Here is a 24,398-nt window from a genome sequence, read left to right on the forward strand (position 1 = left end):
GCCCTAGAGGGCAACCTGGCCCTTAAGTAGGGGGGAATTGAGTTAGGGGGCAGTGCCTATGCCTGTTGGCCCATCTAGGGATGGGGCAGGGGTTGTGGTTACACCAGGACCATCTTCTCAGCCTAACTCTCCATCAGGGGGGTCTTCTGTGATACCAGGAGGCCTAGGGGAGAGGAGAGTCTTTGCTGTCCTGTGCCTTTCCTAGTTGGAGGGCAGCCTGTGGCCCTTGTGTTTGTGATCTCAGGAGCCAGCAGCGCCCCATGGACTCCCCCTTAGCAGCACCCGGCTGCTGGTCACACCAAGCAGAGTACCAAGAGTCTGGACCCCCTAATCTGGCAGGTGCCCTGGGAGAGGCTCTGCATTTGGTAAGCAGGGACAGTGCACTGTATCACAATAAAAGCGTAGAGTTAAGATTGCAGGGGTGGCCTCTGATGTATCTTATTCTTAACTCTTCCTTTCCTGGGTTTCAGAGGTTAAAGTTTAACCACTTTCTGGAAGGACTGGGAAATTTCTCACTGTGTCATCAAAGTTTGGGAGCATTTAATTTCCTTGTTATGTTTTCTATAAACAATTTCTCAGCATCCCTATGCACCACGGCCCAGCTCTCCACCTGCACTGACTCTGGTTCCTTGGCAGTGATTACCCAGCCACAGAATGCACTGGCCACATGTTAGTCCCTTCAGTGCCTCTGCATGATCTCCTTGTATCTCATCTCTCTGCCTGTCCAACACAGCCTGGTTCTTCCTCTTCAGCTCTCCCTGCTATGGAGAGGCAAGCACTGGCACAGGCCCCACAGCTTGAGGAGCTGGGGAAAGAATGCAGGGGCTGGCATGGCCACAGAGGGCACGTTTTTGAAGGGGAGGCAGCATGGATTTGGGCGTATCAGGGGGGCACAGAGATAAAGCCACCCCAGAATCCCTCACTGCACAGTTCTGACTACCTCCTTTTCATTGCACTCTTCAGTGCACTCTTCCAACACTGCCATCTCCCTCATCATCGCTCTGACACCGGTATTCCTTCCATCTGCTCAGAGACTCTAACACTGCTCCAGCTCCTCTATCATTCCTGCCATCATGTCTACTGTCCTGACCACCCTGCTGCTCCAAGACCCCCACCTTCTGCATGCGCGCGCGCACACACACACACACACCCTGCAGCGCCACCCTCCCACTTACTACTCTATGCCCCTTTTAAAGTTGGAGGCTCTATGGGGACAGGGGAAAGTAATGGGATTGTGAAGAATGTATGCACCAGCTGGAGGCAAAAAAGGGAAAGACAGTAGAGATGCAGAGTTCCTGTTCTAAATCTAGGCCTAGTTTGTGGCTCTACACATCCATTTGCGGTGCAGAAAGCTTCAAGAGATGTTGTGACAATCTGTACCTTTATGTTCACCCCTTTTTATAGGATTATGATAAATCTTGTACAAAGTATGCCTTGTGAAAAACTCATAATTTGTTGATCATTATTGTCCTGGTAAAATATGTGTGGCAATACTGTATGTAAAGTTATAAGATTCTACTGTATGATATTACTAAAAGCAGCCACAAACCAGATCCTCAGAGACAAAAGGCTAGTCAACACCTCAGCCAAAGGTCAACGAAATCAAATGGAACATCACTCGGTTAAGTGGCCATTCTTTGGCAGGAAAAAGGGTGTGAGAAAGACATTTACATCTTGGCAAAGAAACAGCTGGAAGTTCCCATCCCCAAAACTCCTCCACTCCCTCTGCCATTCACCCCCATGTCCCCCTCTCAGCCTCCCACCCACCATTGCCCTCCCTCAAATCCCCTAGCTCAACCCCCTCCAATCCCTCACCCTCAAATCCCCTGGCCCAAATCACCATAATTCCTCATCCTCTTCTTATTCCTCTCCCTTATCACTATGATAATCAGGGTCCAGACATCCCAAGAAGAGAACAGGGGGTATGATCCCCTCAAAATAAGCAATTGAATCAACTGGTTGCATACAATGTTATTGGTTTCAGAGTAGCAGCCGTGTTAGTCTGTATTCGCAAAAAGAAAAGGAGTACTTGTGGCACCTTAGAGACTAACAAATTTATTAGAGCATAAGCTTTCGTGAGCTACAGCTCACTTCATCGGATGCATTGTGCTTAAAATATGTCAAGTAAGGTCTTTAATGAAAGCTTGTAATGTTCTGAATTTGGTGGTCATTATGAGATATGTATACAGACTGTGATTATGAAATTATGTATTTGTGTAGACACAAAAATGTGCTCATAAATTTGTGCTGTAACATTTAGTTCCACCTCACAACAAGAAGGTGGTCAGATTGGCAGGACAGGGCAGAGCTGCCTCCCCACCCAGAGGAGACTAGCTTCAAGCACTTAGCATTGTATAAACCCAAGAAAAGACAAATGATGGACCATTAAAGTTAATGGAAAGACACTGAAACTGAAAAAACAAATCCCAGTCTTAGGAAGAAGTTTTCCCCACTCTGAAAACCCATGAGTCACCATACCAGGTGAAAAAGGGATGGGGGAAGCCTTATAAAAGCATGTTTGTGACTGAGGGCCAACATTGAGGCAGAGTGCTGTCCATGAAAGGCTGAGTCCCCTCTATGATAGGGAGCACACTGGGAAACTGTTCAAAGAAAATAGGTAACTTGTACTAGAAAGGGAAATTTAGCTAATATAGAAGTGCAAAGCATCTTTATGTTTATTTTCTGTGTAACTTGTATGTGTTTGCTTCCCTGGCTAGTTCATCTCTGATGAATCACCTGTGATTTTTCTACTAAATACACCTTTTGTTTATTTTTATCCCCATCAGGTCTCTATTATGCAAACTGTGTAGAGCATATGTGCCAAAATGAACTGATAACTTGGTGCAAGTTTCACTCCTTCAGAAAGTGAGAAGCCACAGGGGAAAGACCATGTGTCTGGAAGTTAAGAACTCAGTAGATTGATTTGGGGAGACTTGTGCCTGGAAAGTCTTAGAGTCACCCTGCAAAGAATAACTAGGGTGAGACTTTTATGCTTTTAGGCTGGGTAGTGGTGTCAGGATTCTGAGCCATAGGAGCTTAGCATTAAGGCACCCTAAAGTTACAAAGCAGGCAGTGACAGAACCCCTTACCCAGAACCCTGGGTGACCCCAAAACATCACAACCACCCATCCCCATTTATCCCCCTCCACTCCCTGCACCATTCCAACACATTATCCCTCACTACTTTAATTCCCCATATTCCCTCACTCTGAATAAAAAAAAGTTATAAAAATCTGAACATGAACAGCTCATGTTAGAGAGGCTGTGTATCAGGAATCCCTGGACCAAATGACCTAAAACTTGATTTCCTTTGATTACACTCTGTTCCACTGTTCAGAAACAGGATTACATTAGCCTTTCATTTCCCCTCCATTCAATCAATGCTAATTTCCTTGACAATACTTCTACAGTAAAATCAGGGTCAGCATGTGAATTTTAGAGCACTTTAAATATCATTCAAACCAGAAATTTTGGTCTTGGGGCAAAACTCACACAATGCAGATAGAGAGAAAGGAACAGCCACATGACATGTTTTCTACAAACTGCTAAAGGAAGAACTTGAATTTATAGTACCTGGGTTCAACTCAAGTTTGAGGACCACAGCACATCACTTTGAGCCACTCAAGTACTGTGACAACAGCCTGCCTGGAAACGCTCTTGTTTCAGTCAAGCCCTAGTCTTGACTTCAATCTGTTTGGCTCATCAATTTGGCACAAGCCAATTTCTAGATACAAACTCTAAGTAACTTTTTCAGCAGTGCTTCCCCATGCCTTACACTAGCGGAATTGCCAAATACTGAGATCAGTTGGGGGATGATTAGAGCTATTGTTTCAGGTGTGTGCAAAAAGAAGTTAGAAGAATGAACATTTTGTAATATGCTATTTTAGGGGGGGCTGTATATCTCAGGAACCCCTTGCTGAGACGACCCCATGTGTGGAACTGTGACACTGCCCAGCATTTCAACGAAGCACATCAAATTTCAAGATGATTTGAGTAAGCATGCAGGTTTTAGAATAGTCCATCTTTAAACAAAAAATGATGCTCAACCAAAAAGATAGCACAGCTGGTGCTCTGGCATATTATGGCTCCACTAAGCCATTGTATGAAATGTAAGTGGAATAAACTATATGTAAATTGCCTTAAATATTCATTTCTATAATATTTTAGAAGTTTACAAAACCACTTTGTACAATTTTTAAAATATTTACTGTTATAGAATTCAAATATTTTTAAACAAGGAATTTCAATTTTTGAAATAAGGAATATTTTGCACCACACTAAGAGTGAAGATACATCAAATCCATTAATATTTATGAATATGGGGCTGTATGCACTGAAAATGGATTTCGTGCACAAAGTGTTATGTGCAAATTTCACAAAGAAATTTCTATCCACTGGTCACGATCCTTGGAGTTGTGTAGAAGAGTCTTCATTCTGCATACATCCTAAGGGGGTGGTGGAGTTATGCTTGACCCTCTCAATCGCCTTTTGAAAATGAGATGGTGCTTGAAAAGTTATCAGGACGTTCCTAAATAAGCAAACAGAAAAAGGTGAATCTGGTTCGGATGGGAGGTTCTTACTTAATCCTAATTGGTCCCTAGTTTGTGCTCTTTAAATTTTAAAGCATCTGAACATTTGTTCTTCCTGTTGATAAGAAACTGCCTTGCTGATTTGCTCATTTCATAACCCTAGGGATAGTACTGAAAGTAGGGCAGTTATGTTCATGGAGTAAAATTCCATGAATCCCATCTTTTTCAAATAAAACCCTGCAAACTATGGGTTTAAAAAAAAAAGGCAACTCAAGAGTATTTCAGTTCTTTTTATGGTGAAAATTTTGAACAAAAAATATAAAGAGAAACTGTTTATATCAGTGGTAAAAGCAGATAAATAAGGGCTCAGGGAGTGACCTCAAATGCTTTTATATCAATAATATCAACAGATCAGCACAGCCAATCCATGCATTTGGGAAGTTATTTTGCTTTCACTCTGCTCAGATAACAGTTAAGGGTTTTGCATTAGAGTGAAAGTGTGTTGAAGCTGGTGTACGTATTGCTTTTGGGTAGATGTTCGAGACAAAAACAAAAGGTTTATGAAGTGTTGGCAAGCATTGTGAAGGTGGAAAGAAATGCACAAGTCTTTCTCCTTAACTTCTTATTTCCATGCTTTTAAGGTTTTTGGATGGAGTCTGTCCACAAGCTTAACTGTCACTAAATGTAGTTTTTGTTTGCTAGTTTCTAGAGAGTGGGGGTTTTATACCGCTTTGGCACACCTCAGTGATTAGCTTTTCATAGTCAGGGAGAAAGGGAGCAGCACCTGCCAGAAAACTGTAGGGAGAAACTAAGGTGCTCCTGACTAGGTCACAACTTCTCATAATTTTCAGTAGGTTGCACATGTTTCAGTAAATTTTGTCTAGAATATTTTATCCCCATTAAAAGTTATTTAATGTAAGAGCAACCCTCCATGTTTAGCAGTAATGACACAACCTCTTAGCTGGAGGGAACTGCCATTAAGGAGTTTCTGTAGCCACTTACTGAAACACTTCATAGCCTCTCATGGACTTCTGAAAGTGGGAAACAGGAGCAATACAGCAGCATGGTGTGTGTGCCATCATTCCACCAACAGATCTTCCTATTGCATTCCCCTTTCCCTGCCAATAGGAAGAATACCACTCAATCAGCAATCATGACAATGTGGAGCATCAACAAGAATGATGGCCTACAACAGGGACTGAATTAATGACCTCCACAGTTAAAAAATTATGCATCTTTTGATCTTGTGCTAAAGAGCCAGGCTCACTAGCTCACATTTGTCACAGACTCACATCCCTTTGTGGATTGGGCACAGCAGGGGACACAACACAGACAAAAGTTATAACAAAAAAAATGGGTGACAAATGATTGAAATATGAATTGTGAATTTTTGGGGATTCACACTATAATTTACATATTATCATAGCAAAGCATAAAACACTGTTTTAAAGAGGTCATCTCACTGTGCCAGTCCCATGCAATCATACTATCCCACTCCATAGATCATCCACAGGGGTTTGAATGCCTTGACCTTCAGATCCATAGGCCCTTACTCTCTGAGCTACAACAGTAACTGCAAATAGCTTTCTAGACCAGCTGTTGAACAACTTGTGTAACCCACTAAAAAAGTTTGTGTCAACTGTTAACTAATCAAGCATAGAATATAGGTGATCAGGACGCTTGAAAAAGAGTAAAGGTTTCAGGCTAGGGACCCAGGAAACCATGTGTTCCAGTGGACACAGCACAAGATTGGGAGTCAGCAAACCTGCATTCTATTCCTGATTTTTTTAGGATCCTGTTGGGTAAACTTGAGCAAATCACTTCATCTATTTTTGACAATTTCTGTAAAATAGAGATGATATTTACTTTCTTTTAGTAAGTAACTGAGATTTATGGATAATGGCTGGGATTTATACAGGAGTTTATGGGAGCTGAGCACTGAAATCCTAACTCCTACATGCTTATGCTCCTTTGAAAATCCCTGCTAAAAAGAATTATAACCAAGTTTTACTATTATTATATGATATTTTCCTGCTTCCATCTCTTGTGACTCTCCAAAATTTTCCAAGTCAAAGTTTCTTGTTTGGCTGGATGCTTGGACCCCTTTGGGTATGTCTACACAGGGATAAAAAACCCATGGCTGGCCTAAATCAGCTGACTCAGGCTCGTGTGATGTGGGGGCTGAAAAATCATTGTGTAGACATTTGGGCTCAGTCCAGACCCCGAGCTCTTGGATCCTGTGAGAGTGGAGGGTTCCAACCCTAGCCCAAATGTCTACACAGCGATTTTTAGCCCCACAGCTTGAGCCCAGCGAGCCTGAGTCAGCTGACCCAGGCCAGCCGCAGCCGTGCTGTGGGTCTTGTATCTCTATGTGGATGTATCCCTTTTGATCCCATCTTTTCAGGACTCTGTGTACATCTTTCCAGGGCTGCATCTTGTTTTCTCTATTCACAGCAGTGTCCTATTGGCCAGCTTTAAGGTAAACCTGGTAAAGTGGAACAAATGCTGGAATATTTGCTGTGATTGTGAAAGACCTTCTCCAGCAGTACAGTAAAACCTTGAAAGCTAATGAAAGCCATTAAAAGCATCAGTTACTCAAAGATCTGTAAGTGCTGTAAAATGTTTCAGTACTTCCTGATAGAATATAATAAGATTATTGTGCTCTTTGAAAGAATATGCCATTTAAAACTACTCTGCAACAATATTTATTAAGGATCTATGGAGTCTATGATTAAAAAAAAATCCTAAATTAACAGCTGACAAGGAAATAAACCTGTTCCGTTTCCACTCTAGTTGAATTATTATAGAGCCATTCAGAAGAACAAAAACAAATCCCCTCTTCTCTTAGCCTTCCCCAGTCATGTTTAAGGAGATTAATTCTACATACAAAAGGTAATACAAAAGTCAAAAGAAAACATCAAACTGTACATGAACTGACTTTCCTCACCCTGGAGTTTGAAGTATCTTTTCCCCTTTCCCTTAAAAAACTCTGTAATATATCATTTGCCTGTTCCGGTTTAATGGTTAACCCATCCTATCTTCAAGCTACATGAATAAAAATACAATTATACAATATTTTTATGTCAAAACTCCCAGTGCAAGATCTCATCTTTCCCCTTTTCTCTCCCCTTCCCCCCGATCTGGCTCCTTTACACCTAATAAAAAGGCTGGAGTGGCATAAAGGGGCTTAAAAGCCCTGGATCCAGCCAGTGGAGAATTCCCCGGGTTTAGGAAACAAGGGGGAGAATGGTTAAGTTGTCTTCTGAGGACACTCCCACCAGCCCTTGCACAGAGTGCATGCTGTGCAGATCTCAGGGCAGAAAGAGCATGTGGGGGTAAGGCTGCAACACAAAGTGCTGGGGAGATTCCAGGCAGTGCTGTAACCAATACACAGCCAGGGACAGGCTGCCATACCTTAGGTCAGTGGTTTTCAAACAGTAGGTCGCAACCCAATACTGGGTTGCAGAATGTAAGGCACTGAGTTGTGGCGGCTCTGTTCAGCACCGCCAAGCAGGCCATTAAAAGTCCCATCGCCGGTGCTGCCTGGCTAAGGCAGGATAATTCCTATCTGTTCTGACACTGCACTGTGCCCCAGAAGTGGCCAGCAGCAGGTCCGGATCCTAGGTGGAGGGGCCATGGGGCTCCATGCGCTGCCCCTGCCCTAAGCACCAGCTCCGCAATCCAGCTGGGGGGACGGTGCCTGGGGGCAAGAGCCATGTGGAGCCTTTTGCATGCCTTCACCTAGGAGCTGGACCTGCTGCTGCCACTTGTAGGGCACAGAGCAGTCCGCGGTGCCAGGACAGGCAGGAAGCTTCCCTTAGCACCCCAACCGCACCTCCGACTGGGAGCCGCCCGAGGTAAGCTCACATCCCAACCCAACACCCCAATCCCCTGCCCCAGCCCTGAGCCCCCCCAAACCCAGAGCACCTTCCTTCACCCCAAACCCCTCATCCCCAGCTCCATTCCAGAGCCTTCACCCCCCAGAGTCCTGACCCCCTCCCGCACCCAAACCCCTTCCCCCAGCCCAGAGCCCCTCCCATACCCTGAACCCCTCATTCCCAGCCCCACCCTGCAGCCCCCAACCTTCTGCCCCAGCCCTGAGCCCCTCCCAAACCCCTCAGCTCCAGCGGGTTGCAGCATCAACAATTTTCTTCAACTGGGTAGCCAGAAACAAGATTTGAAAACCACTGCCTTGGGTTCTCTAACTTAGGGTCTGTCAGTGTTACACCATGGAGCAGTCCAAGATCAGGAGAGTGCAAAGGTGGTTTGAACTATGATAGTCCTCTGCCCTGGGCTGAGAGTTCTGTGATCTCTCTCTAAGGAGCACAGCACAGCCTCTCACTCTTTAGGTATGTCTACATTGCAATTAGACACCCATGGCTGGCCTGTGTCAGCTGACACAGGCTCATGGGTCTTGGGTTATGGGGCTGTAAAATTGCAGTGTAGACATTGGTGCTCAGGTTGGAGCCTGGGCTCTGGTACCCTCCACCCTCAGCTCAGTCTCCAGCCCAAACCCAAATGTCTACACCACAGTTTTACATCCCCATAGTCCAAGCCTAAGTCAGCAGATATGGGCCAGCCACACGTTTAGTTGCAGTATAGACATAACCCTTTGTGATTTCAATGGAAACAGGATGGGCACTTTAGTAGTGACTTGTGTTATCTTCCCCGCCAGTACAATGTGAAGTTTGTTATGTTAACAATGTCATTTTTTTCCTCAGATGAAAAATGATAATCCTGGCAGTGCCATGAGAATACACTTGTGTAATTCATGTTATATCCATGCCATCTGGGAAGACAACATGTGTCACTACAAAATAACATCCTCCATCATGGGCCAAAGTGTTTAAATGGTTATAGGTGAATATACTGCACGCCTATATAATTATGTTGTATTGGCTGCCAGGCTGCAAAGTTGGGATCTCTACCAGAATTGAGGTAGGGAGAAACCTTTCACCAAGGCCTCATAGCAACATCAGAACAACTCAGTGTGTGTCAGGTTTCAGAGTGGTAGCCGTGTTAGTCTGTATCAGCAAAAATAACGAGGAGTCCTTGTGGCACCTCAGAAACTAACAAATTTATTTGGGCATAAACTCTCGTGGGTTAGAACCCACTTCATCAGATGCATGGGTGAAAATACAGGAGCAGGTATAAATACATGAAAGGATGTCATGTGTGTGTCATTGACCAATCCTCCTCCTCCTGGAGAAGGAGGAGGCTATAATCTATTCAAATGGCCTCCACTCCTCTTGTATCCTCACTCATCCTCACACCTCCTCCTGCATCCTGGGGCATAGGGAGTCCCCCAAATATGCACAGAGGCCCTGATCAAGCAAAACAGTTAAACTTGTGCTTAAGTCCATTCCTAACCAGAAAAGCAATTAAGCACGTCCATAACTTTAAGAACATGCTTAACTGGACCCAGGTGCAGAATTGCTTGGGTTCCCCACATTCTGTCCCCTTGCTTTTTCAGTAATCTTCTAGGTCATGGTCATGCGTGGCCACAGATGATGTGGCTGGATTTGGTCCTTTATACATGCAATATATACAATGTAATGAAAGTTGTTTATATTTAACTATTTTGAAAATGGATTTCTCTCTGCAGACAATACCCTCGTGGAGAACTGAGTGTAGTGACAGCCATGATTTCCAGGTCAGCTCATTGATGCTCTAAAAATCAAACTTCACTTTTCATTTAAAAAAAAAGCAAGTTGTAAATCAGAGGTTTGCAGCCAATTGTAGGGGACTAATAGAGGAAAAGCAACAATCTTCAGCTAGTAGTTTAACTAGAATTGTCATTATTGAAATGATTAGTATTTGGTAAATCTAGGGGGAATGTACCCCAAAAAATAAACATCAAATATATTTATCTTTAAAAATCCTTCATTTCTGGCCAATCTGCAGTAGGAAAGACTATCATGACATGCACGCTGATGAAAACCACTTTCTGAGTTATTAAAAGCACTGATTTTACTTTGGGGCACAGCTATCTTTACCACTTGGTTAGACTGTATTGCACTTGGCTTGTATAAACTGAAGCAATACCTAAAAAGCATAATCTGCGCTAATTTTGATGTCTGATCATAAATTAGTTTTTAATTTATTTTTAACTATGGAATAGGCAAAGGCTAATTATGTTGGCGTCAAAATTATTCCACCTTTATTCCAAACTTAATTGTAGGATATTTTAGATTCAAAGACATTTGAAGGTCCAACTCTCTCCTAAATCAGAGATGTATAAGATAAAAGCAAGCTATAAATACTCTTAGGATATGATCCCACAACTCATGTTAACTTAGCAACTATCAGGATCAGGCCCATAGCATGGAAATGAAAGAATATTAATTCTGGATAAGATAAGACTGCCTGTAAAACCTCTGAACTATCCATGGAGAATAATTAATCCCCATAGGGGTGCCTGGGGTAGGCCTATTAAAAGGCATGAACCACGTCCATGACCCCCAGATCATACCTTGGGATTCTATCTCTAAGGATATGATTGTAGAACACCTGAAAAGGGTGAACTTTACAGGTTTTAGGGAATGGCAAGAATGCTGATTCCACCAACTCCCGAATGATACCCTTCTTAGCAGCAGCTTTTTGGACAAGTGTCTATATGTAGCTCAAGGCCTGAATTTCCCTCTGTGTGATAAAGTAAAATATGGTCAGATAAATTATTCATATAAAACAAAGACTACTTATGGCCAGCGGCTAGCACCTATCAAATTGCAGTCTTTTCAATTCTCACAAATTAAGCAGGACTGGATCAGATTACTACTGGAATGGGAGGTCTCTAGGAAAAATATCAATGGTGCAGGAAATTGCATTAGTAAGTCAGCAGACAGGTCTCCTCCCCTTAACTAAGTATGCAACCAATGCCACAACACTGTGTTATAGGTACCTTGCTGCAGAAGGTGCCATCTTTTAGATGGGCCATAAATTAAGAATCTGATTGTTTTTTATCATAAAAGTTTCCTTTGCACCTGTTGTAAGAGTACTTGTGAAATAAGCAAATAATTCATAACATTAATATCATATCTCCTTCTGTTCATGATCAAATTACAAAATCCTCAAATTGTGTTTCAACATTATTCACAAATTATTTTCCAATTTTTGAATGTGAAACATACCATCTGAAAAAAAGTACATTGCCATAATGGTGTATGTAATCAAATGTTAGGCAATGGTTTGGTTAGTATTCTCAATCACATCTTGGGTACATGGAATTTCTAACTCTCAGGTAACCATTTATCCTTGTTTTGTCTTTTTTTTTAAATCTTTCCTTTTTGAAATGTCTCAGACTATTTACTCATTCTGTATATGCATTTATGTAGTGTATAAAAATGACACTACCAGGGATAAAACTAGAGCTATTGACTTTATATGGTCAAAATATAAACTTGAAAGTATGGAATTAAATGGGCAAATGTGACACAGTTCCCTCATTGCTCATGGCATCACCTTCTGGCCTTCCTGGGGATTAGCTCCGCTAGGTGCTGCGCCCTCCTCAATAGTCTCTCTACCTGTCTTCTTTTCATAGTCTGCAGCTTCTCTTGCTCTTGATGCTGAAGCTTCTGGTCCATGGCTTGGCCCTATGGCCAGGTTACTAGTTCCTCCCCTTCCAGGGAAATCATAGTCCATCTAGACAACATCTCTAATGCCCTGGGCCACTACCCAGTGGCTGGTAGGGGAAACCAGGCCTGTCCTCCACACCGGGTTCTGGCCCAGGGACCCTGTAACATGCAGCCAAGACCAGTACCATCTTAGCCCTTGCTGCTGTTTCCCTGAGCATCTTCCTACACACCAAGCTCCCCACTTCCTGCCCTCAGAGAATAACTACAACCTACCTTCTGCACTCAGCACCTGGGCTTTATACAGGCCCCTCCTGGTCCTGCTCAGCTGAGCTTGCTTCTAATTGGTGGCCACCTTGTAGCCTACATCTCTCCCCTACTTGCTGCTTAATTGGTTAATTAGGCCTGCCTGGCCTAATTTACCCCCTCAGGGACAGTGTGAGGAATATATCACAGCAAGTCTATGTAAAAGAAGCCTTTGTGTAAACCCTGATTCATAGGTCTATTTCTATACTTTAAAAAAACAAAACAAAACACATAAGCATGTGCTTAAATCTATTGACTTTATATGTACTTAAGCACATGCTTCAAATCAAGCACTTGCTTAAGCACCTTCCTAAACAGGGATGGACTTCAGTATGTGCTTAAATGCTTTGCTGAATTCAGGCCATACTATGGTCATGAGACTAAGCATTGTGTACTTCTGGATGTGTTCTGATCAAATAGGTAAACAGGCACTATGACAATTTCCCAAGATACCCAGGAAAGGAATTTTTTAACATCAAAACTGTTTTTTTATACTTTCAAAATTATACCCTTGAAACTAGAGAGATACTTCTATTGAATGCAGTCTTATTTTCTTATGAGGACACAGCTAATCAGCTGTAGGCTGTCCTGCTGCTAACTCAGGCAACAAGCCACTTGTGACTTTAGCAGATGTTCTCCTTTTTATGCCAATGGGAACCTTTCCTGACTATTTTTGCTGTTATGATTTTATATACAAAAACTCAATGCCAAGATCAGGAATAAAATGTTTTTAACTATTTAATAGTGTTGGAAATGTCCTTATGAAAAAAAATATTATGGTAGCCTGAGGTATTTGCTGTTTAAACAATGACATCATTGTAAGGCAAATTAATCCCCAATTTAATCAGTTAAACTGGGGATAAATCTGAACTCATGTCTTCAAAGAAAATAAGAACTTCAGTGGAATTTGTTGCTAAAGATAGAGTTAATGGTAACAGTGAAAGCAATGGGTCTCTCTTGCTCTCAATCCTAATGGGTGATTCATGATGGATGGAGGCTTTTTATCCTTGTCACTGTCCAGGTCTGCCATCATCACAGATTATGTTACTCCATCAAAGGAAGGTGAGCTTATGGATAAAATAGCCTCCTACTATGCAAGAATTTAAATGTTCATTAGTGGCCAAGCAAGGCACCTCATTAACTAAGCTTCATGATACCTGTCAAGTAGGATCATTTTCCATATGAATATATTAGGGTACAGAGAGGTTAAGTGACTTGTCCAAAGTCATGAGTCAATAACTGAGGGGAGAAATTCAACCCTGGAGTCCTGATTCCCATTCCCCTGCACTAGCCCCTAGACTATGCTCCCTTCTTAACCTAGTCTTATGTTTATGAAATTGGGTAAAAAACACCATATATTAAGAAACCCTAGATTTTATTCCCATTCTACTTTTTGTAAAATGTACACTATGTTTAAAAATTTGTGAAAAACCTGTGAATGCTATGTCATTAGTTTTACTGAGGCAAACAAACATTCAATCCTATCTCTAACTTTCTGCTGTGTTTCATAATTGGCTAGGTGTATTATGGCTTGTTTTCTTCCTCTGAAGAATCTGTATAGACCAGGAGGTTACAAATGATGGGAATAAGTACCCCTTTATCTATCAAAGGTGCTCCTATGAGTCAATTACCATAATATCTGAGCACCTCACAATCTTTAATGTGTTTATCTTCCCCAACACATTGGTGAAGTATATAAGAACTATTATCTCTATTTTATAGATGGAGAACTGAGGTAGTGAGAGATTAAGTGACTTGCCCAAAGTCTCACAGAAAGTTTGTTGTCGAGCAGGGACTGGAACTCCAGTCTTCTCAAGTCCTAAGCTATTGCCTAACTGCTGGACTATCCTTCCTCTCCTGATTGGTTTTAGTCTGTTAGTTCATAGTTTTCTGAATTTCAGATTTGGCATTTCTTTTATAAAAACTTCATTAAAACTTTAAAAGTCTTCTCCCCCACCACCCGCAAATGTCTTTTTTGGGAGGGAGGGGTGCGGGAGAGGGGAGAGAAAGAACACTCATATATATCAATGAATTTTAAAATGTAGCTACTACTGCAATAAAAAGCATACAATAACCTTTATCTATGTTGTTTACTCTTTAAAAAACAGCACCAGTTCTGATAGCTGACCCTAAACCTAATGCATGCTCCATTTGTATAATGTAAAATATATTATACAGTTTTAGAACCTATTCTAGTCTCATCTCAACATTTAGTGTTAATTATCTCACTTTCAAATCTAGTTGATAAAATAAAGAATTTCCCCAAAAGTGTATATTTCAGCAAATTATTCCATAATAAAGTGATATTGAAAAGAAATCATCTTTCTGCACAGTCTGAAATACAATGCAAATAAAAACATAGACATCTTGTGAACAGGTTTGCAAACAGCTTGTCACAGTGAAAAATTATAATCACTTTGACATGAACATTTTAGTTTGGTTTATTATTGAACCATAATTCTACCAAAGGGAGTTCATTCGTGTGAATTATAAAACTCATATCGGCTGTTCTCTTCTTATAATTTACCCTTGAGGTTTGCATACAGTTTTATTTTAAAGAAGAAATGCAAAACATTTCTGCATCTAACCAGTTTTGGATAAAAACATTCCTCCTTAGTTTTAAAAGCACTTTAAAGTGGTAAATGTTGTTACAAGCAAAAATATTATCTGACAATGATATAATAGGCTATTATTCAGCTAGCTCCAGTATGTATGTATGTGTATAAATCTTACTGAAGTCAATGGGAGTTTTAATTAAAATATCAGGCGTTATGACCAAATTTTCAGAGATGGTAAACACGCAAAATCCACTTTGGCTACAACAACAGTTACTGATGTTCATCACCTCTGATATTCAAGCTAATAATTTTTAAAACATTCCAGTATTGAAGAGTATTTTTATAGGCCCATGAGAGCAAGTTCCTGTAACTATTAATTTATAGCCATTTTTTTACATGTTGGGTGAACATGTGACAGTCAGGTCACTTTCGCTGTTGAAGATGAAAATCATACCTTGAAAGATCAATTGAACTGCAGAATTGCTGGCCCAAGCCCTTCATGCCTTGATGGTTCTCTCTCCACGCTCAGAAAGACCATCAGGTAATGGATTTAACCTTTATGTCAATGAAAAATTACAGATCAGCTTGTCAAAGATAAGTTACAATAAAGTCATGTGTGTCCTCTTTCCCCTTCACTTATTTTCATAAGTATTACATCTAATTTCCTTGACCACAGTCTCACTTCGCAAAATGGGAAAAAGAGTTATTCAGCCAAGTAAAAGGCATTTAAAGGGAACGAAGTTATGACTGTTCACAAAGCAAAGTAGTCATTCTGAAATTCAGGTCCTGCTCCCAAAATGCCCATTGACTTCTATTACTTGAGATATTGTTCTACCTTCAATCTCTTCTACTTCTTGATACTAACAACAGGTTGAGACAGCTGAAGCAGTAAAAAATTCTTCACCTTGCAATCAGTATATTTCAAGATGCTGAGTAATCAGAGAAAAAGTCAAGTCATCTCAGGGTGCATTTACCCTGACGCTGGGAGGTGTGATTTCCAGTGCAGGTAGACAAACTTAGGCTAGCAATGCGGGAGCTAGCATGCTAAAAATAGCAGTGTGGATGTTGCATTACAGCACAGGCAACAGGTCAAGCTAGCCACCTAAACTCGGATCCAGGGGATCAGGTGCGCTTGGACTCTGGCACCTAGCTCGAGCTGCTGACAGTGCTGAAACATCTACACTGCTATTTTTATCTTGCTAACTCCAGCACAGCTAGCACAATCTGTCTAGCTGCGCTGGGAATCAAGCTAACATCCAGTTGAAGTGTAGACATACCTCCCATTTATTTGTAGACTTGTTTCATGCAGCTATGACACAGTGTTTCACAGGCAATTCAAACATCTCCTGCAAATACAAATATGTATAGATCACATTACCAGATTCTACAGAAGCTCTTTGTAGACACGATAGGATTGAAATTGAACCCTGGATCTGGATTCCCAAACTTTGGGAACAAGTGGATTGAGATCTAAAGTTTGCAGCTTGGGCCTCATCTCCGGATGTAGGGCTGGGAGGACTGAATTCTGGGCAGAATGTAAAGCAGTGGAAAACGGAACATCTCAGGAATTCCGGGGCTCAAAATAAGAAGCCATTATGGACTTCCCCTGCCCCCATGCTCATAAAGGCCTCTATATTGGCCAAAGATTTTTTTAAAAGGAAATTCTTAAATTAAACCCAAGGCTATCATCTCAGTTCTCTTTATCAATTATTTCTACGGATTGAGTAGCAAACCCATATCTTCAGAAAAAGAATTTCTGAAGTTACCATGATGTGGTTTTATCTATCACATGTAGGAAAAACTACTTTGTTTCAAATAGTAAGAAACTGAGTTCAAACAGTAATTTTCAGACCCAAAGAAAGTGTGCATTTTCCCTGCTGATTCTGAAAATGTCACCTGTGTTTCTGAACTATTAATTTATAAAACCAGATATCACAAGCTCCAGCTTCTATATGTGAATGTGATAAATCTAACCTCTCTTGTAGTTTAACAATAGTTGAAAGCAATCATTCAGAGTGGTTAAAGATGTGATACAATGCCCGACTGCAGAATGCAAGACTACTGTAAGGTTCAACAACTTCTCTACAGATTCAGATTATTTTTACATTCATACTCTCATTATTTTTCTTTGTCTTAAAGGTTTTTACAAGGGGACAATTTCTCGTATATCAGACGTTAAATCTGATCCCTTTATACCTTTCCCGTGTGTGTGTGTGCGCGCGCACTAAATGTTGAAAATATTTGCTTTAAGCCAGTATTCCTGTTTGAGCCCAATAGCAATAGCAATAGCAAGCTTAGCAGGATGTGGCAGAAGAGTCGTTAGCAATACAGTAGGTGGTACTCTTCCTGGCAAGTGTGCTAAGAAGAATATATGAAATGAGAAGTAAAACACAAAATACCATGTAGAATCCCATAACACTTTTTCAAACATGGGAATATTTTGGCCAATCTCCAATTTTAGTAATTACATTTTGACTCCTAAAATTCCCCATAGGTTCAGTTGGATACAATTGTCTTCATGTCCTGTCCTAAACTTTTGGGCTACAGACAAAAAGTGCTTAACTGATACTTATGTACACAAACTATCACAAAACACTCTGAAATTCTTTCAAAGGAAAGATGGCATTGTTTATATATTTAAAAAAAAACCCTAAGATGATTATTAAAGATGAGCCCAAGACACAAACTAGATCTGGCTCTGAACTCTTCTGAAGCCAGAGTTGCACAGATCTATGGTTTGTGGCCATGTAAACAGGGCCAGGTTTGAAGTTTGGATACAGAGTTTTTAGTCAAGCCTACCTGCAATTATTATTGTAACAACATGGAACTGGACACTCCCTTCATTTATATGATGCCAGTTTGCAAAGTGATCAGCACAGAATTCTGACTTCATACTTCAACAAGAGAAGATGGGCTGACAAAACATAAATGAATATCTGAAACAACAGTAAATAGAATTGCTTTTTTTCTTAGTTGTTTCTCTGTCAAATTCCATTTCAAAACTGTTTTGTGCAGGATATTTTCCTACACAATAAAAAGAATGTATTAAGATGATGAGGTTTAATAGCAAATAAAGTTTAAGATTATTGCAAGTTTCTCTTTAGAAAAATATGTTTACACTTATGTATCATTTGCTTCTATTACAAGGGAACTTTAGCTGCATATTCAGCTCAGATATTGTTGGCCTCTGAAAGACAGGATTTGTGTACATGGTAATCATGGGGTATGATTGCAGCTCAAGTAGCCATACCTGAGCTATCTTCAATCTAGCTATCTTGGGTAGTGAAACTTGCACTTCAGTATGGGCCAGCTGCCCAAATAAATAGCCACGATCCTGGGTGGGCCTGTACAGCCTATACTGAATTGTGTGCTGCCACAGCTTCATTGGTCCAATACCCCAAACTAGCTAGATTAGAGTTAGCTCAGGTTTGTGTACACAAACTGCAATCACACCCTCTGACAGTAATATAGGCATACCTATAGAAGACAAGGCTGGCCCATTCCAAATTATTTAAAGGAATTCCTAATTCTTTTACATTATACATACCTTTTTGTAAATGATTGTGTCAGCCTTACTCAGGGTGAACAGGACTTTACTAAGGTAGTCCCATTGAAATCAGTGTGTATATAGTAAGGTACTATTCATTGTGTGTAAGGGTGGCACAGTTGGGCTCTTTAGGAGGCAACACTGAAGTTTGGGTGGGCAGTGAAATCAAGTGATCTGACAGTGAGTGATGAAGGCTCTGCAAAATGAGTGTGGATTCCATAACAGCTCATTTTCAGACCATCTAATGACTGAATTTTTAAAAAGGGTGTCGATTTTTGGAAAGAATATCTAATATTTTGGGATGCTATCTGGGTTCCATTAAAACACATTTCAATTTTAACTCTAACAAATTCATTTATTCATGATTTCCCCTATTTTGTTGGGGGCAGGGGACGGTTGTAACAAGTACCTGAAGTTCAAATTGGTTGGTGTGTGAAGTCTGGAGGAGGAACAGCTCTATTTTAACAGATTTTATAAGGCAGAGAGTTATACTTGGGAGGAAAGAGAAGACAGTGGCTGCTGAAAATGAATAGAGCAGATGGGGAGACTTTTGTATACAAGGAAAGCTTTAAATATGTATCACTAGGATACAACCTATATCCTCATGGTTTGCTGTGCGTCTCCATTCCTTCTCTCCTGCCTCCTTTCCATGCTTCCTCTATGTTCCTGGGACTCCACTGCCCCAACCTTCTCCCCTCAGTTCTGAGGCCAGGGAACAGATCATCTTCCACATGCTCCCAAGTCCCTTGCACCCAGTCCATGTTTCCCCGGGCATTTGCTCCCCCTCTATTCCACTTCCCAGACTTCTGTCCTGCCAGACTTCCCTGCTCTCCCCATTCCTCCCACAACCCATACCACTCAGGCTCAGCCCAACAGCTGGAATCAGGCAATCAATGTATGCATGCTGTATTAACTTTTATAACATAAACAGAGAGCTCTATACACAAACTCACTGAGTGAAATCCTGGGTTCCTTGATGTCAATGGGAGTTTTGCCATTGATTTCACTGGAGCCAGGATTTCACGCTTTACATCTTTTAAAATTCCTTCAGATACTATTACAAAAAACACTAAAAGTTACTTCTTCTCAGTAAGGCCAACAAAAATCAAACAAAATGTGTAGTTTCTAGAATTTAAAGATACCATGAGACAAACAAGCATTAATCTTTTTTCAAAAAGTAAATTGCAGCTACATTTTCAAAATAGCATAACTTTAGAATTCTGATTTTTACTATGTTTCCCAGAAAAACTTTAACATGGCATGCAAAATATCAGAAAGATTGGTTTCTTTTCAGAAATATTGGGGGAGGAAAATTGAGCTTACGATAGGGAGCTAGCTTCAGCTTTAACTATGGAGTCCTTGTTATTTCTTCATAATACAGTAAAGTAAAAGAGCTGTATCAAAAATGGATAAAAAGAAAAGGAGTACTTGTGGCACCTTAGAGACTAACAAATTTATTAGAGCATAAGCTTTCGTGAGCTACAGCTCACTTCATCGGATGCAGCTCACGAAAGCTTATGCTCTAATAAATTTGTTAGTCTCTAAGGTGCCACAAGTACTCCTTTTCTTTTTGCGAATACAGACTAACACGGCTGCTACTCTGAAACCTGCAAAAATGGATAGCAGGGCAAAATATAAATGCAATGGGCTCTTAATCTTAATTTTAGTATTATGCACTTTGATCTACCATTACAGTTAAATCACTTTATAAAAATACAATGCCTATATTTAACCTTTTCAGAGATGCCAGATATAGCAATTATTTGTTGACATATACCATTCCAGCGTAGTCCAGTATGTTTTAGCAATCTTTTCATCGGACTGGTTTGACTGGCTGTTCTATTTAAAACAGAGGCACATGCACAAAGTCCAGTAGCAATGGAGGGCTCAATTAGTTCCTCTAACATATAAAATAGTACAGAATAAACCCATTTAGCTTTCCATGTTGACAAGGGACAAATTCGCTCTGGTGTAACCTCATCAACTCTGTGGGATTACACCAAGGATGAATTTGATCCAATATCCTAAGACCTAATAACCCTTTCCTTAGTAGGATTAAGATCAACTTGAACACTGAAAAAAAATTCCTACATTACTTACAAGTAATAATACTTTACCTTTTTGTAGTATCTTTCTACTGAAACACTCAAGGCACTTTCCAACTAGTAATTAAGCCTATCCCACCCTGCGAACTACATAAGCATCATACCCATTTCAGAGAGTGATAAACTATAGACAGCCAAATTTCCATTTGCTAGCTGCTAGATTAAGAACTGGAAAATTTGACCTGGAGAGGTTAATGACCTAATTTTCATCCACAGATCCCATTGGCTTGAATGGGAACTGTGAGTATTCAGCACCTCTAAAAAAAAAATCAGTCTATTTTAGTGACTAACTGATGGTCTCAGAATAAGTTAGTGACTAAGCAGGAAATGAAAGAATTCTGTAAATCTGATTTTACAGCCTCCTGTCATTAGACCATGTCATTTGAACTGCTGCCTTTACTTGAATCCTATCCAATGGAATATGCCAGGTTTGTGGGGACTCTTGTCTTTTATAGCATATTTCCACCTTGGCTTGATAAGAATGAATTAGCTGTGGGTTCCTGAATGCCAATAGAATTACTGGGAGGTGTGGGGAAAAAGGGCAGGGTCTCTTCACATTAGTGAGTGTGATGCCTGGCTAGAAAGGGTTAAACATCCTGCTAAATAAATAACCCTCAAAAGACTTGTGGGACGATAACGTTTGTGTTTTTGTGTATTTACATATATATGAGTAGGGTCGACAATGTAATCAACAGTCCCTGTCCATGTTGTATTCTGTTAATTCAGAGATCAAAAGAACATCCTGGCATTTAAATGAATTGTAAACAGGGGATATCTCTGTATTTCCTCTCTCTTTGAAATGTAGAGCAAATCATCTGTGAATTGTGGAGGAACAAGCAAATTGCCTTATGTTAATTCATATAGCTAAGTACCGGTGATAGACCTCCTTCAAAGTCACCCTAATTACCTTTTGTTCCCCAGAGGAACTCCCAACTTGTCAAAGAGGACATGACATTGTATAAAAGATCCTTGGGTCCTGTTTCTGTCATTCAGATCTGCTTAAGCTTCATCGGGGGAAGTTTGAGTCACAAGTGTGAGGTCCCAGTTATGCTGGTACGCCTTGAATATGATATTTGGACATTGGACTATAACCTACTAACTGAATTCTAAAGGAACTCTTTGCAACTACAAAGCTCACCATCTCTGCTATGAATCTGAACCTCAATGGATTGAGCTCATGTCTGGATGTATATTGATCTTTTAACCATACTCTCTTTTGTTTTTTAATAAAGTTTAATTTAGTTAATAAGAATTGGCTAGAGCATGTATTTCAGTAAGATCTGAAACATTCATTAACCTAAGAGGTAATGTGTCCGATCCTTTGGGATTGGTACAACCTTTTCTTTTATATGATGAAATAAGATTTTCAGAAATCATCATATTTGACTTAGGTACCTGGATGGAGGCCTGAGACTTGATCACTTTAAGGGAACTGTGTTGTTTGGACTTCTGAGTAACCAGTAAGGTAATAAAGAAGCTGTTTTATGCTGGTTTGGTATATCTAAGTATTGGAATATCCACCTGCTTTTTGGGGATTGTCTGCCCATTCTTTGCAGTTCACCCTAATTGAGTGACCTCAGCTGGCACCCTCTAGGACCCTGGTCACAGTGAGAGACTACAGGTGAAAAGTCATTTATTTTCCAACTACAGTCTAAAAATCAGGTTGTGTATCATATCAAACAAAATGGCTGCTAAGGACCTGATGACCCACTGCAAACCTAATCTGAGAAAATTATCTATAAAACAAGAACCCCAATACATATTTACACACACACACACACACAGTATCAAGCAAGGTCTTACTGTAACTGCCCAGCAAAGTAATGTGCAGCTGTATGTGGCTTGTCTGAGTTTCAATAATCTCCTTAATCAAGAGACCCATAAAGGTGTAATATAAGCACAGAACTGAATAATGAGAGTGAACAGAAATAGAAAGAAACAAAATACTAAACTCTGTTTATGGGCTAATTTAAAGTACTAAACTGTCCCTTTAGAAAGGTTTCAGAATGCTACAGGGAAGCATTTGTCTTTTTTTGTTTACATTTAAAACAAGATCCCAGTTAGACCAACCTGTTACACAGCAAGACTTTTTCATTTTCACCCTGTCAGTCAGTCATAATGAGCCACACTCTGGGCTCCGTCATGGTCTTCTAAGTACACACTCCATATAATCGTGCTCACCAGCTTACTTCAGGCATACAGTAGTTATATAAGTACATGCACAGTCAATAACACTTTGAAATAATGGACCATATTTGTCAATGAAGCCAGTGAAGTTACCCTGGAATAGCATTTGGGTCATTAACTCAAAGACATTGGAAGCTTCTTTACTAAGTAAACACTTTAAACCCAGAATATTTTGATTCATATACTCCTCTCAGGACACATATATAGCTCTCATTAACATTAAGTTGACTTGCACCATTGTAAAATTTACATCAGATAGAGAATATTTCCCTTAATATTTAATGCCGTGCATGCTGGCTCCAAAAAGGCCAGTTTATCTATAGATTAGATCGTGTGACTGGAAGTCACATGCCACTGACTCTGCATGTCCCAGGCAAGTTACTGCTTCTCTCTTGCATCCAATGAAGTGAGCTATAGCTCACGAAAGCTTATGCTCAAATAAATTTGTTAATCTCTAAGATGCCACAAGTACTCCTTTTCTTTTTGCCAATACAGACTAACACGGCTGCTACTCTGAAACCTGCTTCTCTCTGTATCAGTTTCCCTATCTGTAAAATTGAGATAATAATGCTTCTGACTATCTCCCCTGACTGTTATGAATAAAGATGCTCTGAAACTGCAAAGTGTAGCTCCAGATCTGAACTTCCCCAAAGTTTGTGGTATGTTAGCCCTGGAGTTTGAACACCTCTCTAGCTCTCTTGATTTGATGCTTAATTCATACGGACCCCAGTTCAGCAGTCTATAAAGTCTTTAAGCACATGATTAGATTCTTTGATGAATAGGGATGGATTTTAGGATGTTTTTAAGTAAGTTACTAAATCAGGGCCTTGTGCTTATAGTTTGAAATCCTGAAATGAAACAGAACTAGACACTATTTCACAAGTATTATTTTTATAATACACACATCCAGTCTTCTAATTAGAGAAGGTAAAAAATCTTATTTCAAAATTTTTTTTCTGACAGAAAATGGTCTTTTTCCTAAATAAAAAATTTCGTGGGAAATTTTCATTTCATTCAAAATGTTCTTGTTGGTTGATGCAAAAAACCAAAACCTCAAATTTGTATTTCAAAATTGAATATTTTTCAAGCAAAAGCTGAATTTCTTTTGTTTCCAATATTGTTTTTTTAATTTTTAGTTTAAAAAAAAAATCACAGAAAATGTTGAAAAATTTGAATTAAAAAAATCCTGAAAAGTCAAGTGGCATTTTTCAACCAGTTCCAATTCTAGCTTTTGGCAAGTGTATCCAGCTACCATGGAAGGGCATTCAGGATGCAGAAGGAGTGAGAGAGTCTATTTATGCTACAGAAGGTAGTCAAAAATCCTTTCTACCCAAGTAGCTTCTTCTCTTAATTTAAATTCATTTTACAGTGAGAGCATTCTATATTAATATATTATAATCTACTCATGTTTAGTTTACTTTTAACTGCCTAGGAACAAAAAAGTTGAAACTGCATCAGCAAATATGCAGAATCCCAAGAAAAAACAGAAAATTATGTTAAGAATATTTGGACCACAAGCATTCTTTGGGAATGACAAATAAAGGAAAAGTGTTTGACTAGGTTGATTATAAACTGAGTCCCTAAACAGAGTCTAA

The sequence above is a fragment of the Dermochelys coriacea genome, chromosome 6 (genome assembly GCF_009764565.3).
Source record: "Dermochelys coriacea isolate rDerCor1 chromosome 6, rDerCor1.pri.v4, whole genome shotgun sequence".
Lineage (NCBI taxonomy): Eukaryota > Metazoa > Chordata > Testudines > Dermochelyidae > Dermochelys > Dermochelys coriacea.